At 41.3% G+C, this 20,080-nt stretch overlaps 1 protein-coding gene across 2 annotated transcripts in view; it reads right to left on the bottom strand.

The window, feature by feature from the left end:
* fam222a (family with sequence similarity 222 member A) overlaps window positions 1-8,242 on the bottom strand; it is a 54,496-nt gene extending 46,254 nt beyond the window's left edge. Inside the window, exon 1 of one of the 2 annotated variants that reach the window (XM_042488701.1) lies at window positions 8,183-8,242. The gene's annotated coding sequence lies outside the window, so the exon portion shown is untranslated. Of the gene's footprint in view, window positions 1-5,768; window positions 6,659-8,182 lie in introns of those variants that run through there. The other variant, XM_042488700.1, reaches the window with a different exon arrangement.
* Window positions 8,243-20,080: the final 11,838 nt, after the last annotated feature.

The following is a 20,080-nucleotide window of genomic DNA, read 5'->3' as shown; positions in this document are numbered from 1 at the left end:
TATATGAAATCTTTTAGAGAAAAAAAGTGATTACTCTGGATGCAAGTCTGGAAGTGGGTGGGGGTGGGTTATTGCTAAGCAACCAGTCATTATCCTCCAGAGTGGAGCGAGGTGACCGGCCATCCGTCTAACTCCGGTGGCTTGCCTGGCTCCTGTGCAAACCCCCCTTCCTCTCTTTTCCTCCGCAACTCTCTCTCCCTCTTCCTCGCTCTCTCTCTGCCGTCTCCCCGTCCGAATACAAACAGAGATAAAGAACGCTGCAATCGCTCTTGACACACAAATAGGTTAACACAATAAAGCCGGCTTTGCCTGGCTCACTCGAGGGAGGAAAGCAATTCCAGCAGCAGGCAGGAGGTAATAAAACAGGGCTAGGAGTGTGTGTGTGTGTGTATATGTGTGTGTGTGTGTGTGTCTGTGTCAGTGTGTGTGTGTGTGTCCATACATGTCCTCATGTCAATGTTCCTATGTTTTTGTATGTGAGTGGAGGCAGGCACACATAAGCTCTTTGGCCTCGGGGCCTAATATCCCACGGATTTCCAACCCTTTTCTTGACACAAATAATAACACGGGAGAAAATGACGGAAATTCCAGGCTACTCCTCCATTTAGATTAAGGAAATGGTTGCTTTATATTAACAATATAGCTGACCTGCATCAGCCCTATACAAACACATAAACGTTTCCCTACGGGTTATATGCCGGCTCTCTTGTAAATGCTCTCCGGCTTGGTTAAAATTCAACAAGTAAAATTGAATGAGTTTTATCTGTGCAAGCCTCAGCTTACTCTCCCTGATGTGGCTGCCAGGCCTGGCAATAAATGATAAAAATCTCCAGAGTTTTATTAAATCGTGTTGCATTCACGCTGAACTGAAGGAAAATGGTGAGGTGGCTTCTGCAATTACAATCCGGACCAGACAACATTGTTTTCTCCAGTCAGTGGAAATTTCATTACCTTACAGCAACCGCCTTAGAATTGGGTAATAGCCTCTTTTTGTCACAGACACAAACCGTCTGTGGGAGGTGTGACACTCCATAAGTGTTATCCATTTGCAACAATGTGCATCCAGCCAGTCACAGTCCGGATGCTGGTCAGCATAATGTGCACCGTTATTCAGTGATATGGAGGGACTGAATGGTGGAAATAGCGGTCAATAGCTAATTCCTGGATTGACTGTCATGTAATCAAAGGCACTGAACCTTAATACATCCATGCGGCTGACGTATCTTTCCTGCGGCTGTTATAGACAGATGACGTAGGTCACACATAGCCTCATCTCCTGTGTGTCAATAAACAGAGAAAGGGTGAGCACGTTTTTTTTCTTGTGGAATGACTGAACTGTGAAAGAAACCCCAATTAAAGCCCGTGTAGACAGTTTCATATGTTCAGGTCATACAGGATAGCCATTTGTAGGTGTCAATCAATCCCCTTGCTTTTACCTGCTGTTCCTTCAACCAGATAATCAAACAGCACAGATGTAAAGTGGTGGTCATTGTCAACAGGGAATAAATTACCAAAGCATGACGAGAAAACACCTTATCTGCCTGATGTATTTCCTGCTTCTGCAGAAAGCTACAAAGCCCGAGGGAGAGCAGTCAACCAAAATGCAGGGAGATGGAGATTAGGATGATGTGCAGTTCCTTGTTCCATTAAAGTTTGATCTTCCTCAATAGCCGAGGAGAATCAGATATCTCCCATTCAAGATTAAAGTACACCAGCATAGAGGGAGAGATTAATCAGAGGCCTGCATGAGATAAAACAGCCTTGCTTCTGGCATGGAAAACAGTGGCAATAAAGAGTTCAGCTGATAATGTGAAACATGGTGAGGCACAATAGCAAATCAAACAGCACGCACGGGCCTGCAAAACAAATCAAAGCGCAGACTAGACCGCGATGCAGTGGCTGAAGAAGTACAGCAGAGACTGATCTGATAGTAACCAAAGCCTTCATTTTATTACTGGTTAAGGTTGAAGAGGGCACACTGAGGATTTTCCCAGTGTTGCTCACTGTCGCCAGGCTCTCATTCCCTCTCCTCCTCCTCTCCTTGAGATCAATGGCGCTGGGGTGATTTCACAGCAGCCTGCACTGTCACCCAGAACAAATCAATGTGACCATGAGGAAGGCAAGAGCGGCATTGTTTTTAAGGAGAGCAAATTCGCTGTTGGAGAGCTTGTCAGATTTGCTTTATTCTCTTTCTTCCACCAAGAACACTTTGCAAGGAGCCTGCCTCCCCTCACTTTTCTGCCTGGGTTATGAAGCAAACTATAAACTGCACAGCTTCTCTATACTAGTGTACTCATTAACCACATATAAACTGCACACATCCTGTTGACTATATTTCACAGGGCACTTTCAAACCAAAGAAATGGACTAACCGCCCTAACCTTTCCAAATTAAAGGCTGTACATTAACCTCAGGGGCCTGCTGAGACGTGACTTCCATTCAGTCTGACAGGGGCTGAAGGGGGAAGAGAGGGAGGAGGTCGGAAGATCGTCGCTGTCCGTCATGTGCTAAGTGGCTGCAGATAGCACCGATGAAAAGCTGCCAACCGCCACCTGAGCAGAGCTGTGGTCAGGTGAACCTTTTCACCATAACAGGAAATGATTGGCGGAGTAACGAGCAGAGAACCACACAGCGTCTCACTAACATATAGCACTCATCAGACACACTGCAGGGGTGCATGTATGCAATCACACGCCTGGAGTCTATTTTTGTGCTGCTACTTCACATCAAACACAAACAATGCTTGTACTGTAAGCTGTTTATGAACATACAATGTATTTAAAGTTGTCTCAGTCAATTTATGGAAGATTTTTGTATACATTTGTGTGATATGAAGCTAATAAGACTGAGGGCCAATCACCTAGCAGTAAAATAGATATAGTGCTCAGTTTGATGTGTTGCAGCGAACTACATCAAGCATAAAGAAGTGTGCAACCTGCAAACACTAAATCAAATACACAAACAGAACCATTCCTGCTCATCCTGCCTGTACATTTTATGTCGGATCCCATCAACACCGTCATTTCTGCTGGAAACTGAGCGCCGCTTTCACCTCTATTCATTCACACTGACTGGCTGAAGGGTGTGTTTATTTCTCTGCAATCATTTCTGCTTTTTGTTTTATGTTGCCTTTTTTTCCCATGCTCTGTCTCCACATCCTGATGCGCAAGACAAATCTGGCTGCAGGGACAACAGAGTTTATATTAAATCATGTAATATTGTAAAGTACAAGAAAGGGCACGTCTCTTTTTGTTTGCCTGCCACATGAAAAGTGTTCAAACACGGACTGTTTGTAGACTTTTCCTGATATGAAACACTTTGATCAGGCGTCTAATGAGCTGCTGGTGACATGGCTTTGAGAGAAAACGTTCATGTTCCTTAAAGTGTCCGATGATATTAAGAAGTAAGATGTTTTTCTGGGATAACAGAAAAATCTCATCTTTTCTTTGACAGGAGCAGAAAATGTTTTTCACAATTACTTACATTGACGATATTTTTTTCTACCAATAGAGCTTGTGGACAGTAAATCTGTTTTTAAAATGCTTTTTTTTTTTATAAAGACGCACTTTCATTAATAGAGTCCACACAAGAATTGACATGCATGGCTTATACACTTCAGGGGTGGGTTGATCTTTAGTAACACACACACCCTCTCCCTCTCTCTCTCTCTCTCTCTCTCTCTCTCTCTCTCACACACACACACACACACACATCTGTATCTACTATTTTAGTCATCTTAAGTGCCAAAATGAGTTTTGCTGCCTCTGGGTAGGTGTTGAGACAATCAAACCATGCAGGGATTAAAAAAGATTAATACACAGTGCAGGAAATTAAACTTCAGCGACTTTAACGATATTCATGAGTGGAGCTCACTTATTCACTTCAGGCAGGCGCTTTAATAAGCAAAGAATACAGTAAGGAACCCAAACGCTATCAATCAATCAAACTGATATGCAGTTTGAGTTGCAAATTGATAAAAAGCACCAGGCTTCTTCTGCTGTATTACTTTTATTAAGATGATGCTAAAATATGTTCTCCACCTTCCAGCTGTTGAAAATGAGCAGAGCAGATCAGATTTTACTTTAGCAATTTATGTTTTTATAAAGTCATCGACAAGTAGAAAAGAATAATTTGCTGATGTGATCAGGATTTATGCAACACAAGTTTTTTTTAACCGGGAAGTATTTTCAAGATTATTTCTGGACTTTTTTTGGCTCTGTTTGACAGTTGATAGTAGAGAGCAACAGGAAACATGTTGAAAGCAAGGGGGAGATGAAATGTGAGTAAAGTCTTGCAGCAGGACACTTGAAAGTCCAATGTTACAGAGAAAAAAAAAAAAGATCTAACAGCAAGCCAAAAAATAAAGAGGCAAAACAAGAGCTACAAACTCCAAAAGGTAATTCAGTGACCTAGATATTAAAGCTTTTCTGCCATTCTGTTCTCCCCTGCCTTGTCCAACCTTCATGTTGAGTTAAGGCAAGCATTATGCTGGGAAGACTATTTGTTTAGGTGAGGAGCAGCCGCAGAGCTAATATGAGCACAATTTGCTCAGCAGGTCATAGGCGCAGAGTGGAGGAAGTAAATGAGGCAGTTCTGCCCCCTCGGGTGCAGCCCCTGCCTCATACATCACTGGATGTTTTATTCAATACAGCCAGGAAGGCTCTATGGCAGGTGCCCTGACTGTGGGGGCGCCTGCCCTGCTGTAGGGGCCCATATTACATTCAGTGAGCTGCCTGTCTGCGGGGCTGCTGGAGAGAGAATGACTGGAGCCAGTGAGGAAGATAAATTTTGAGGATGCTTGTAGTCTAATGATAAAACATACTGTGTGCAGCTTTTTCACTGCACAGTCAGCATAATGTGCAGGCTCATTTATGTGCAGTGTGAGCGATGAAACTAAATATTGCAAAGCAACCTCAGCAACCCGTGAGGCTCAAAGTTCACACAAGTGGAAACAGCCTAAACTTTATCAACCAGCATTCAGATTCAAACAAAACATGCACTCCGGATAATCAGACTTTTTCTGTTTGCATTCAAGGCTTGGGCTGCAGAGGATACATTTGCTGAAGAATTCACAGGACAATGACAAATTGCCTCCAGACCTCAATGCAGCATAGAGCATCATCCATGTCGCCGAGCACAAAGTGAAAAGTTTTACAGTGTTCTGCGCACATCTCCACGAATTTTACGAGTTCCTTGATAAAAGCTTGTCACAATACGCAGACACGCTATAAAAAGACACTGTATATCATTAACACTCCAGGGTGAAAAATCACTAATTGCAGCAGTCACTATAGTCACCCTCCCCACACGCGGTGACGCACGGGGGCGTGCAGATGAGAAATTTGCACCTTTTGCTCTGAGCCGCAACTCCTCTAGTGCCACATATTCTCCTGCCTGTGGTGCCTGCGGTGCGATACCCTCGACAATACACTTAATTGCTACCCATACTTGAAAAGACCAATATTACACATCAAAGCAGTTCCTAAAGCCATTCGGGAGCGGCTCTCTAACAAGTCGATTTTACAACACTTCCTTTATTGTGGGTCACGCATGGAAACAAAGGGTTTAAATCTGAGACATCGTTATGTTGGCAGCACCCAAAAGGGAGCATTTACAAACATTCATTATTTTCTGCTGCTCCTCCATTTACCATCCCAAAAGGATCTAGCCAGGCTCTGGCTGTAACTACGTTAATGGTTACAAAGAATGACCCAAACCATTCTGACTTAGATAAAAAAAAAAAAAAAAGACCAGAAAAATATATTTACCATAAATTGCTCCGTAGTGCAGACTAGAACTCCATGCAGATTGTAGCATTCACTGAGCAATCTGCCTCATACTTCTGCGGTCCAAATTAAAAAGGATTCATTCTGTTCTCCAAAATCCAGCAGCCGCTTTGTCGATGTCAAATGTTGATTAAGTTTATCCTCCTCTTCCGATGGTATGCAAATATACCGGTAACCCTGCGAATTAGATTCCACACTCTAGCCTCTAGCATGCAAAGTTAATAAGCTTTGCCTTTTTTCTCGACTCGGCTGCCAATTTTTGTCGAGGGCAAAAGCGCAGGTCGGCAATTTCAGGAGCGTCCTCGGAAGGATTGCGCACCAAGTGCGCTTCGTGTTTTTGACGTTTAGCCTCCGGAGCAAAGTAAAAAAGGTCCTGGTTGCTCTTCTTGTCGCTTGTAGATTCCTCCAAAAAACAGCGCTGATAATCGACAGACTGGATGGTTGAACTGCTACGCAGTATTCCAAAATCCACCGCTGTTACGCACGGGTTTAAAGTGGTCCGCCTGCTCACTACGGACGACCTTAGGTGAAAAATATCATGCTAATGTTAGTAATATTATCTAGGCAATATTGTGTGAAGGTACCCTGAAAGAAATCAAGGCTGGGCCAAAGCAGCTGCCTGAAATATCCTAAACTGATGCAATGTAAAATCCCGGTGATCAGGCTCTGCTCCGTCCGTCACTTTCTCCGTGGTGTCGGCAGCCTCTCTGAGATGTCTTGCCTCCCGATTCAGACTCAGATTTCCAGCCGAGGCTGTGGAGTAACCTCGAAAGCGAAGCTCCGAGATACTCTCTTTGGTGTAATAACCAAATAAGAAATGGTTACGTCTGAATAAAGAGCTAGCTGCTTGAGGCAGCTCCGGGATGCGGTCCTGCCCTTGTGCCGAGCTGCCGAGACTGACAATAACCCGGAACGCTGCAGACTGTCAGGCTGCACAGACCGCCCACCGACCAATCACTGTACTCAGGGAATAGAAACATTCCCACGGGTTGGCCAATCATCGGTAATTGAGGACTGTTACCATAGAGATGCTCGGCGTCCAAGCGTCTGAAACCACGTTGTTTATTCGCGGAAAAAAAAAGAAAAAGAAAAAAAAAACGCCTGATACAAATTGCCGTGGCAGAATGTAGATTGAGATCTTTAATCACTCCTTTATCCTTATCAACAGCCCAGTTAAAGGTTAAAGGCAGCGTCCCTTTATGAGAGGACCTGGACTCAAACCTGCAGGCATCTGCTCTGCAGACGTGCCCTTGAGCAACAATCACTTCAAGCCGCTTGAATGCTGCTCCGGAGCTGGTCTACAGGGAGAAATAAAGTGTTATCATGCGACTAGAATACAATTAAATGTGATTAGCATGCAGAATTAATCTACTGTTTATGAATTGGCGACTGTAAAATGCTATTTAACTTAATTGGTTTGAAACTCCTATAGGAGAAATATTCCATACAGATAATAAACCTTGCAATATTGCAATATCAAAAGTTGGCCTGCTGTGTGATCATCAGGGTTTATTGTCCTTTTTGAGCTCAGATTTATTAAGTGATCTGTATTAACGAATCACATGTACCTCTCACTAAACCTGACTCCTGCACTGTAACATCTGACAAGTTGATCCTACTTTTAATCTTCAAATCTAGGAAACCAATTGCCTTAATCATCTTGAGTTATGTTTTTTTTTTATATGTAATTGTTAAGTTTACTTAAAATTTAGCTGTATTTAGCCTACTTAATTTTTTGAAGTTGTTGCAACTTAAAAATGACAAGTGCGATTACTTTGTTCTTTCCAAGTGGTAGTTGTGTTAGTAAACCAAGTTAGTCTGACTTACCTTCATCAGGATTTTTTAAATGAAGTTAGGATTTCTGCTAGTTATGTATTTTAAACATTTTTACGACTATACCAATATGACTGACTAGTTTACAGATAGGAGGATACAGATAAATAGCTCAGTATATTTGGTTTATTGAAGTTGCTAAGTTGTTAAAACATAGATTAAGTTCATTTTTACTGTTACATTTAAGTAGCAACAACTTCACAAGATTAACTGCATTCAAATAAATTTTAAGTAACTTTTACTATAAAGTAAACATAAATTAATACTAGTAGTTATATTTACTTGCCTTTGTCAAGGCAATCGGTTTTCTGAATGTATCAGAGTAAAATCAGCTTTTTGAATTTTACAGTGTATAAGAATGCATAAGCTTAAACATGCTAAATTACCTAAATGTATGTCAGGGAGACAATCTTTTGAAAAGTATGACATGACTGTCTACTTAACTTTGCAGAATTCCTTCACTGACACCTCCAGCTTATATGAGTCAGCTTATATGAGGAAACCTTGCAAAACACCTATTTTTGCAAAATGTCATTACAACAGTGCGGAAGTGGAGGGTTTACCTTGACAAAGGCCCTTAGCATTCCTCCTCTTCTTCTTCTTCTTCTGCTTCTTCTTGCCAACTGTGTCCAGTGCACACAGACCCTGGGACACACAAAGGCAGTACAAGCAATCACACATCATGGACTCTCATAATAAGCTGACGCTGGGAAGTGGGTGATGCAGCACTCAGCTTATGCCAGTGCTGATAAGAGCCTGAAAGTATTACCTCGGTCTGGCAGCCCGCTCCAAGAAATCCATCCTGAGCCAGGTCATCAATTCTGCCCTATCTGATTGCTCACCAATCCCTGGCAGCTCCATGTCGCTGTCCTGGCTTCTGCCTTTGAAATTCTCTCTATGACTTGCACTTTCATGCTAGTGCTTTCACAGAGAAATAGGTACATACTGTATGTACATATAGGGTCTTTTGTGTGGTCGCACACCTACATGGAAAAAAAGAAAAGAGTGAAAAAGCGTGCCTGGGGAGGTAAAAATTTCCAGAGCAATGGAGTCAATCCCTTAAATGTATTCACTGCAATCACAGCTCCCCCTCATTGCTGCAGTGGACCTATAGAGCATACATTAAAGCCCGTGGAGTTCAATCATATCACCTACGCCGTGCGACTGGATAGTCAATCAAACAGATGAACAATTAATTGAAAATACTCAACCAGAGCTGTGTTGTGCTCCAGTGAGGCAGGCAGGCAGGCAGGCAAATAAGCCATTTGATTAGCTGATAAGCAGATGACTCAACAAACATTCAAGGCATGTTTACTGTGGTTTGATTAGAGTACGCCCAATACGCAGAAGATTGGACACAAATACGTTGTGAAAACACTCAGCTGTTCCAATCCCCAAGGCAGCATGAGGGCACATAAAAACAATGAATTATTTATGGGGGAGAGTAGCGAAATATCACAGTGGATAATTTTCTGTGGGCTATATTAAATGCAGTTTTCAAAATAATATGTCTGAGTCTGTGCATTCCCCAGAAATCATTCCCAGTGACAGGATCTAGAGCCTGGAGATTGGATATGAAATCACATTGGATATTTCCCTGCCAAGAAACCTATGAGCCTTTTACTAAAACACCAAAGCAGGGGTTATTCACATGCTAATTGGACCTCCTTCTTTCTTACTAAATATGATCAAAGGATATTTGCTTTGTCTCTGCTTCAGGTATTAGCTCTGGTTCAAAATGAAAGACCTCACCATTAAGGAGAGCCTTTGGCATGCCTCATCCAAAAGAGGCTTCACAATACCAATAAATCCAGGTTCAGCTTCAGTAAAAATCACTGCAACTTCTGTTTGAACGGGGCATCTCATAAATAAAGCTCTTGTACGCCCCCATCCAGAGCTAACATTAGTGTCTGTCTCCGAGCTGAAAGCCTTACGCTGTTACAATTTGTTCCTGAAAGTGAACTCAGTTTAATTGAGCAAAGTTCAAGTCTCCACAAACAGCAAAGTAACAGAAAAAAAAATCGATGGCAGCAGAGGCATGGAAAAAAGAGATAGCATTGATTTATCTGCCATTGATTCGCGGGGATCGCTGCATTGTGCCCTCCGGGTGAAATGCACGCTGTCTGCCAACTGATGGGGATGAATCTGAAAAGGTGTCAAGTGGTTAGAGGACACAGAGGTGGAGGATGAGATCGGGGGCAGCCAGAGGTGGCAGGGGAGGAAGAGCAGACTGGAGAGGGAGCAAGGGCATGAAGTATCAACCAGAAAGAAGACGGAAGGCTTGATAAGAGGGGATAATGTTGCGAGGATGACACCACCACTACGCGAGGTTGAGTCTCTATAGTGTTGCGTTAAATGTCTTTGACAGAAGCGAGAAGAGATCAACATGAAAGCGGAGAGCTGAGATCCGAAAGGCCTGCAGCTAAAACCATCACATAAACCGAGACACCAGTTGAAACGTTTTCTGTCCTGTTGACAGTATCAACATCTTAAATGAATATAGCTGACCTCTATTCTAACTCTAATAAGCACAACCGTGGGCCAACTTCAGTTTATTCAGAGTGAAGTCAAAGGCTGTTGGCGGCAATGATACTGTATGAGTAAGCATATATCCAATCCCGCTGTTGCAAGTGCTTGACAAGACAAGCATCTTTTGCAATATTTTAAGTCTCAGCAATTGGCAAATAGATGTCTCCGCTGAGACTTTGTACTGACAGCCAAATGTTGTTGAGAAGAGGGGAAGCCAGGACAGAGATCAGAGGCCAGAGCAACCACGCAGACCCAGACGAAGAAGTGTTACTCCTGAACTTTGGTATCTTTACAACATCTCTCCATCTCCTCTGTGGGCTGTTGGCAATCTCACGTCAACACTGAAATTGGAGAAGTATGTGTTTGCTATTGGGGCCCCTTGCTTGTGGAGCAACCTTCATAAAAGGTTGGTATTTCAGAAAAAACAATAACACACATTTTTCCTACGGCCTTGCTATTGTGAAAATATTTCACCCAGTTTTTTCAAGTTTGGTTGAATGTTTTGCTGGTTACGTTCAACTTTGTTAAGTTTTCAGTATCAGTGTTTTGTGTTAAAGGATTACAAATGCAGTTCACTTGACAAGAAGTCTGCCACTTGTTTATATTTTAAAAGGAGAAGGTGTTCCTGGTTGAGAGTGATTCTCTGTGAAGTGCTTTGTAACCTTGTTTTTTTCATTCAAGGAGCAGTTTAAGTGAACCTGACTTGACTTGACACAAAGATTGTCACTTGTTTATGTCTCAGAAGGCTGTTTTCTTGAACAGTGTTTTGGTTCAACCCTCGAAAGCATCTGGTTTCCTGTGTGTGACCAGTCAAGAGATGTCTTCATGAGACACCACCCGGAGCCTCAGCGTACACACAGGAAACTGTTTGCAGTCGGGCTGTGCTGAGGTTATGTTTTGCCCTTTATGTTTGGGATGAGTGTGCTTTTGGATGGTGACTATTATTGAGTTTGCAGGCCCAAATATCATTTAAGAAACAGCAGAATCAGATTTATGCAACAGTATAATGGTGTGAAAAGCAGAAACTGAACTAGAAACTAGAAGCATTCATTTCTGCATTTCTAATACAAAACTTACTTCTGACCAACATGCAGATGATTAGAGATGAAATATTATTTATTTCACATTGTCACCATTAAACTGAAGCATAAAAGTACTGGAGTGGGGGGTGGGGTCAGGCACAGTGTGACCTCTGTCACACCTGGGTCTGTTAAATCTCATGGCAGCTCTTCCTTCTCATAAAAACTCAAGACACTGTAAAAAGAGATGCACAAAGTATTTGAAACTGCTTCATCTAACACAGGAAGTTATGTTCCAGTAATTGGAAAGCTTTGAAGCAGAAGTTCTTACATCTAGCTGTCACTACCCTGTAAGAAAATAAAAACACTTTTTAACACCTTTTCTGGTGTTTGTCAGCACCTTTATGCTAGCTGCAGCTCCCAGCATAATTGAAAAAGGCACACTTGAGAACATTCTTTCATTTATCAAGTAATAACGTGCTAAATACAAATAATATGTCACACCAAGACAAAGTGTTTGCATCAAAATGTTAAAAATAACCATCAAACAAAACCTAAAGTATTAACAACTTAATTGACATGGCTGTGTATCAAGGAAGTCTTCATATGACCACACACACACATACACACAAACACACACACACACACACACAAACACCTAATGGCAGCTGGTTAAGGCAGGTCTGCCAAGAACACAGCTATTCTTCCTGCTGTCTGAGAGCTTCACATGTCGTATACAATACAATGCTGAGTCAGCTCAGCACTGGTGTCTGTGACAGGTGAGGGGCCACTGAATACACTTTGTTTTAGTTAAGACCTACTTTAAAGAAAATGCACCCATGGGAACAGCTAAAACACAAGCACTCGCATATAATCAATATGTGTGTAAAACACAAGTACAACATAAAAGAAAGTCCATTTTAAATCACAGATTTCCATCCAAGCTCTTGACTCACATTCCCCCTCTGTGCAGCGAAGAAGGATTGTGATGATCTCTGCACTAATTAGATATCTTAATCTCATGAAATATGTGACTGTAATTTCAATAGAAGTTGATTAAAATCCTTCACTGTGTCCCAGTTCCCTGATTCATACTTTTTCTAACCAGGTTTTAAGTATGCCGTGCACTCATTCTAGAAAAATGACAAAATTAAGTATACTCTAAAAATATTGAATAACTTGATTTTTGAGTGCAGTGTTTCAAGTATGCTATTTTCCTACAATGCAATGCAAAAAAAAAAATCTGGAGCAGCTTCTCACAGCTGGGAAAAATGGTATTTAGAGAGGTGCAACTTAGGAAAAAAAAAAAGAAAAATTGGGAAAACAGATCAACAAAATAAATCCAGGTCAAGGTCCACTTGCCTAGTTTTCAATCATATGAAATGGTCTAAGCTAAAATAAGCTAAGCTAACCACCTCCTGGCTCTAGCAACATATTTACTCTACGGATTTCAAAATGGTGTATATCTTCTCAGCAAGAAAGTGTGGAAGCAGAGTTCATTGTCTTTTAAAAACAATAGCTTTAGCTGCAGTCACTCATTTGCATTGTGGATAAAACACATCAGAAATTTTTTGACGATTCTGTCGTCCCCGTTGCCAGTTACTGTATTCTGAATTCCCTGTGTTGCATTTTGAATTGCTTAGGCTTGTTCATTTCAAGTTGTGAGGCAGCTGGTTGAACACTTTCCATGTCTCTCCATCTCAGTCAGTCAGGCTCCAGTGGACAGAGGGACCATCATCCTCTGCTTTGCGCAGTGCTCAGCTCTGCCCAATTTTGCACCTCCGTTCGCAAGTGATAGAGCACTATCAGTTCTGACAGCTCCCCAGAGCCACTGGGATTTGAGTGCTCCCTCCTTTCACCCACCCTGCACCCCCAAAAACACACACACATACACAATCACACACAGACGCCCGCGCACCCCTGCACACGCACACGTACACACACACACACACACACACACACACACACACACACACACACACACACATTCACCTCTTCTCTACTGTCTGTCTCTTAAAAGGACGAGGGCTGGAAATGAAAGGCGGAACAAAAGCTGTCAAAGTAAAGAAAGAAACAGAGAAGTGAGGATATCTGTAGGGATGCTAAGGACAATGGGATACTTTGTCCCTAGTTTCATTATTGGCTTGTGTTTAATTTGAAACAGACAGCTAATCACATTAGAGACAACCTCTCCACAACACTCGAGCACCGCTGTCTCCTGGAAGCAATCACCACACTGAAACTGTCTCATTGGATTCTCAGTCCAATTACCTAACTCCGTACAAATTGTCCTCAATGCGACTGAATTGTAAAGCTGAAATGATTACAAAGACATTTATATCATAAATTCATAAGTTTTAACTACAGGAGACATATACATGATGTCAATGACAATGATGACACAATTATTACAACAATGATAATGATTTCCATGATGATGTGAAGGTGCCCTACCTTATTAGTTTTGGCCTTTTTGTATGCGTTTGCTTCTCTTGCATGATTTGTGACTGTTTCTTGCTAGAAAAACATTAGCTACAGACAATTGTACAAATTTATTATTGTTACTAAGACTAAGAAGATATAACGTGGTCTTCTTGTAACAAACGACAAGTTGAATGTTTGAGCTTATGTGGGCTACTGTTAGCTAATATGAGCGTATAAAGACAGATTTTTGGCAATTTTGGCATTACTGAGTCAGTGGAGACTTTACTGTGACCCCAATATTGCCCCATGTGGCCACAGTGGCTGCTGTACAGCAAAAGCCACATCTACCCTTTTCCCATCCAAATCAGTGCATATATGCAAATGCTTTTAAATATTTGATCATAGATTGTCTACTTTCCCATGCCATACAAGACAAGTAAGCCTTGTCAAGTTTGTCATCTAGAACACACAATGAAACAGGTTAGCAAAGAGTAGAAAGCAGCATGGAGACCAGTGAAAGTGTTACAGTGGGTATTTATATCTTATATGTGTTACTTATTCAGACTCAAACTTGGTGCAGAAATAATTTGTAATGATGTTCAAGCGCTACTTGGACAGAGAGTTGCAGAAATTAACAAGAGTATAACCCCCGAAAAGGGTGAAAATTAGCGCGTGCACCCTGCTGTCATTTTTTCCATTCCTATCGATCAAAGCTGCAGCAGATAAATACCCCTGACTACTGTGGAGACATCTGTCCCAGGAATGAATGAATGAATGAATGAATGAGTTAATTAATGAATGAAGTCATCCATTGGTTTGTGGACTGCTTTGAAGCCTCAAGTTTGAAATTTACAGCTTGCAACCTCTCCCACTTAAGACAAAATCCAAATCCTAGTGTCTTGTCTTGTCTTGTCTTGTTTGGGGTTTTTTTTGTTCATGATATGATAACTGATTTTTGGGGTCAGTGAAACAAGCTGTAAATACATTATCATGTCAAGTAAAAAGCCTATTTACACAGATCCAGCAGATGCTAAATTAGCATTCATTTGGAGTGGTGTCTCCAGCCACCACTCGCTGTCTTTTAGATCTGTTTTGGTCACCAACTCCTTTAGAAAATAGCTGGCTCTTTTGCAGCTAAATGCTCCACTATGTTCACCAGCTAGTTTCTAAATTTGTGTGCAACTTAATCTCCAGAATAAATGTTGGCATTGTACTATTCAGCAAACCACAGATATGTAACATTTGTGCATTATTATGTTGTAGTTTCTTAATGTTTCAACAATGCTCTGGTTAATGTGTGGTTACGTGTAAACACAAAAATCACTTGATTATGGTTAGGAAAAGATAATGTTTTGGCTTAAAATATCTGTTAATGATAGCACAATCATGGCTGGAAATGCAGCTGATGTCTTGCTAAAAGACAGCTGGTGTCATCTGGGTCTGCAGCTCGGTAGCTGTCTTACCAAGGCGTCACACCATTCTCTATCCCCTCCACCTCCCATTGAAGTGATCTGAAATACATGTAATCAAATCTACGTCATTTCAGAAACATTGATACCTATGAAATGTACAAATGTAACATACCCGTGCTTTGCAGAAACATACAATGCTAACAGTTTCCTCTGGCGACTGGGCAGTTGACTGTCTGCTGTATGGTGCTGGGCTAGAAGCATTTAGTGTTTTGGGGTTTTTTTTCCCACTGAAAACAACACTATAATAACCATGAGAGTGAAAGCAGTACAGCTGCGTGACATAAAATCAAAATAAATGAGCCAAAAGCTGGTTTAAAAAAAAAAAAAAAAAAAAAGCACCATACAGCCGACAGGAACTGCAGTCTGGTGATAATCATCTGTGGGTTCATCACTACAAGTGACTCCTTTCACATACAAGTAGCCATGTGATCCATTGGTAATATGCCGTCAGTCAAAAATAAGCTGACAGGAAAGACATGGTAGAAAATAATGGGTTTGGACATGACCATGAATGAGAGAGCAGGTTAAAAGTCTGTGTTAGAAGCTGGTTAACAATCCCAGCAGGACACTTTAGCTCAAAGCACAAAGTATGAATGAGATCAGAGAAAAATCTAAAACCGAGGTGCTGGGGGCAGAGAGCCAGAGCGGGATAGGAATATCACATGGGAAGAGAAACCAACCGAAATAAGCAGCATGCAATTAGCCTGAGTTAGAGGTTGCTTTGTAAAAAATTAAATAGTCCATTTCCCATTTCACCATGACATAATTGACTCTTGGAGTGATTTGTATTTGTTCAGCTAAAATTACTCTGTAAGAAACTGGATCCCAGGAAGCCTTCAGAAATCCAGGTGTTCATTTACATGTCTGTCTGCCGTTTCCATGTCTGCACGTCAGCCGCTGGTTAAAAGGTGCATGGATAGAGGTGAATGCTGAAGCTAGATGGTAGATGCTGGATGTGGATTATAAGAACACCTTGACCTCTGTCTAGCACCACATACTCTTCTTTCTCCAGCTGTTCTGTCTCCACTATGCTTCAGTTCCTTTAAAGATTTTTTTCTTTTACACCCACCTGACTCATTTTTATCTTTCTCCACTACTGCTTCTAACCTTTGACTCCTCCTACCGCTCTTAATCCCTTTTTTTGTTTCAAGGAAGAATCTTGACTGCATTATTCAATATTCATATTTCCATCTTCATAATTCCTCTTCACTCAACTCTGACCTCAAAAAAAGCTGCCTTTCTTGTGCCTTGTGAATTATTATCCCATCTTCTGTGAGACCTTGCCAATCTATTAATCTAACTTGCCATTTACTGTCTTTTCTCTCCAGCTCTGTTAAAGGTTGGCTGCCTCTCCTCTCACTCTATCTGTCAGTCAGTCTTTGTGTGCAAATCCCACGTCTTTCTCCCCCAGACTGAATTATTCAATTTAGATGCCATTTGTTTCACAGTTGGCAAAAGGGACTGTGCACACTCTCCTCTATATAAACCGTGGGTCTAATCGCCAACTGCACGCACCCCTTCGCCCCCTCGACTGTTAATATCTCTTGCAATGCAACCCCATTTTCTATTTCACATTCATTTTATGTCCTCTCCTCTAAATTAGCAGCATATATGTGTGAAGAGGGTTTTAGGAGCTGTTGTCTCCGGGGACAACTCTCTGTTTCACACATGGAAATCAATTTGTCGAGACGAGCGTTTCACAGAAAGGTGCCATTAGGATTCGCTATATCAGCGGGGAAAGGGGTTGAGGTGTCTGCACCCGAGACCTTACTCCTTCTAAATCGGCTTTCTCCAAAGGGACCACACCAAAAAGTTTTCTTGATGATGTACAGAAAGATGGACACTGACAGAGCATTTAAAAAAAACATTAAAATCAAATAAGTGGAACAGACACAAAACACACGTTCATGCGTAAGGGCTCAAAGAGAACCCCAGTAATGAGTCCCAAAACCCAGAAATCCATCTCAAAGTCCATGGGTTTTTGGTTAGATCCCTAACATAAGGTCTTTGGTTTACACAAGCTTAAGATATTTTCACGTTTTGTTCTACGACATAAGAAAGGGCAGTAAATACCCCACTCACAAACTTTAAAAGCTTTTATGTGTCTGTAAAAATGTGGCTAAATGACACTACAAAATGTCATCACACCAAACTGCACTGAACATGTTTTTACAGCTTCATAATGGTGGCAATGCAATCATAGTGCAGTTTGTTTTAGCCTAGAAATATCTTTGTACTTCTGGCAATTGCATCTAGGCTTTAAAAATCCAGGAAGCGGTGTTCATTATCTTACTGAATAAAAAGTGTCAATATCATAAACGTTTACTTAACTCAGAGCTTATTTTATGCAATGACCTAAAATCCAATGGAAAAATCCCATAGACTTTTTAATAAGGGGAACTATGACATCTTTAGCTTCCAGGTTTACCTACAGAAAAAAGTCATCCCTCGGGATGGTGCTCAGTGCAGTGGGTTAGTAGAGGGTTTACGTGGGTATATATGGATTATACCCACCTCTTTATTTGGCTGTTCACAGTATACCCACCTATCACTCAAAACGGCATCAGAGTGTATAGAAGAGTATACCCACTCCCTCTTCAGTAAACTACCCATCTAAACAGTAGTATACCCGCCTCATTAACTACCACTGCAATACTAATTGGGTGCTACTCTTGTGCCAACTTTCAAGGGAACACAGGCAGGTTGTGCCTGACATGGCAAAGTAAAAAAACAGGACCGTATCCAAGCCTACGAATAAGAAAATCCCAAGTTTGGAGATGATCTTTGTTCCAGGCGCTGTTTTATAAGTGTGCATTAAAAAAAGTATCCATGGGATAGATGTAAAGCTCTGGGTAGCCCTGCACTAAAATGATTCAATTCTACTCCATATTTATTATAGACTGATAATTACACATGAAAGGAGATATCTGTCAGCTGTGATTGGTTGCTCCTAATTACACGACATGCAGTGCTCGATGCTCCATTTCAAATGTTGAACTTTTGTTTATCTCTGGGCCCAGTCGTCACTCCCTGGAAAGCAGAGTTTGGGAATGCTTGCAGACCAAAACAGTACGAGTCTCACTTGTTAGTGCAGCTTCCACACATCTACAATGATAAAAGTTGATTTTAGGGTGCAAAAAATGTGGTATGTTCTGGGCCCTGACACCTCTTTCTAACTGGACATGATTTTAACAAGTAAAAATTAGTATGTTTCAATTTTTCCAAAATGAAGATGTCCTCACTTGCCTCGTGCAAACAAGCTAAGCAATGTGTAGTTTGCTTAACAAAAATTCTTACCTTGGTTCTATGTTAGCATGGCTTTGTGCACCTCAAACCTATTTTCAGAAAAACAGCAAGCTGTTTTTTTAGGCAGGACAGGCTCCATGAATTTTGTTTATACTCAAAGTATATCTGGGCAGCTTTCACGCTCTATCTGACAGAGTTCATGCACTAGCTGCATGTTAAGAAGAGGTGTATTATTGGTGCGTTACATTTGAACTGGGAAGTAAGAATTTCAGAGTTCCCAGTCAGAAATGTCAATTGTGCGCCCCCTGAAGTCGAATTTCCAACTCGCAAAATCGGTAGGACCTCACTAACCCCAACCTCAAGATCCAGTGTAGCTACTCCATTCATCAACGATGGTCAAAGCTGAAGTAATGGAGAGTTTATTAGCCTTTAAGTCTTATTTGTATCTCACTAAAACAGTCATGCACACAGTCCTGTCCAACTTCTATCTGTAGACATGTTGCTACAGTGTAATGTGTTGTTATGAGCTGGTATTACTAAAACTTGCTAACCTGGATCTAAATGGTATCGCAAACAACATGGATGTCATTATCAAACACAACCGCAAGTGAGACTTCATCTTGTTTTCCATCTCCGATGTGCATGTTACTCAATAAATACAATTCCAAGAAAAATATAAAAGACTAAAATAAAACAGAAACAAAAAGATATTACTAAGGAGCCAATTAAAGCCATTTCAAGTCCATTACTTTATGTTCCCAATGGGACTTCAAGAGGAAGAATCGCCCTTCACAGGTCCATTGTGCACAGACTTCCTACAACAATCAATCCTACATTTAGACATGACCATGGTTATTTTGTTTATATGACTACTTGTTCAGCATCATGTGGAGTAATTGCAATTTACTGATGCAAACAAATATAAACTTTAACTTTATACTGCCACAGATTTTGCAGAAGTAATCTGCTACGTCCCCAAGTTTATGCCGTTATTCAAATGTAAATGTCCGATCCCTGCATGCTAAAATGGTCAACAGTTGACCTTAATGCACCAGAAATACTTCAAAGATCCTCTCCTCCAATGCCATATTTAAAATGTGAATCGATGATAGTGGCTCTTTCTGGTGCCAGTAATGCACTCTACTACCTTAGCTCTGACAAACATGTATTCTTCTAATCTAATCTCTGATGCCATGGTTTCCAATTCCTCTCGTAACACCTCTGCTCCAACTGCAAATGGAGGCAATCCGTTGCCCGGGCAACAAACTTCTCTCCTGGCTTCTGTCATGCAAATCCGTCTGAAGAAAGGGCAAAAAGTTAAGGAAGCCGATCCAGCCACTTTGCAGAGTGGTATGACAGAGACGGGATTCAGTGAAGGTGGAGAGACTCCTGTCTCAACAGAGCTGCAGGGTTGTCTCGCTCTCATTTTCATTCGCTCTTCTCCAATGTTCTCATCTTCTCTGGAAAGATGGTCAATATGGCGTAGAAATATTACAGTCCAAATCGCTTATTGGCTCACACTGACACATGAATCAAAAAGCTACTTTTGTCAGGTACAATTTGAATTCCCCAAAACCAAAATGCATTGTTCTTTTATTAAAAAAAAAAAAAATACAAAGAGGACCAAGGTAATAACATTCAAAGCTCTAATAGCACTGGGAGGAAAAGGGAATGGCTAGTCTGGCAAATTAAATCTACAAGAGCCTCTGTGTACCCAGAGACCCTCACAGGGGCATTTTCTCCTCGGTGGCCTTAGAGCACCCTTCCTCCT

The sequence above is a fragment of the Plectropomus leopardus genome, chromosome 6, assembly GCF_008729295.1.
Source record: "Plectropomus leopardus isolate mb chromosome 6, YSFRI_Pleo_2.0, whole genome shotgun sequence".
In the NCBI taxonomy this organism is placed as follows: domain Eukaryota; kingdom Metazoa; phylum Chordata; class Actinopteri; order Perciformes; family Serranidae; genus Plectropomus; species Plectropomus leopardus.
Note: the sequence above shows the minus strand (reverse complement) of the source record. Positions and strands in the feature narration are given on the sequence as shown.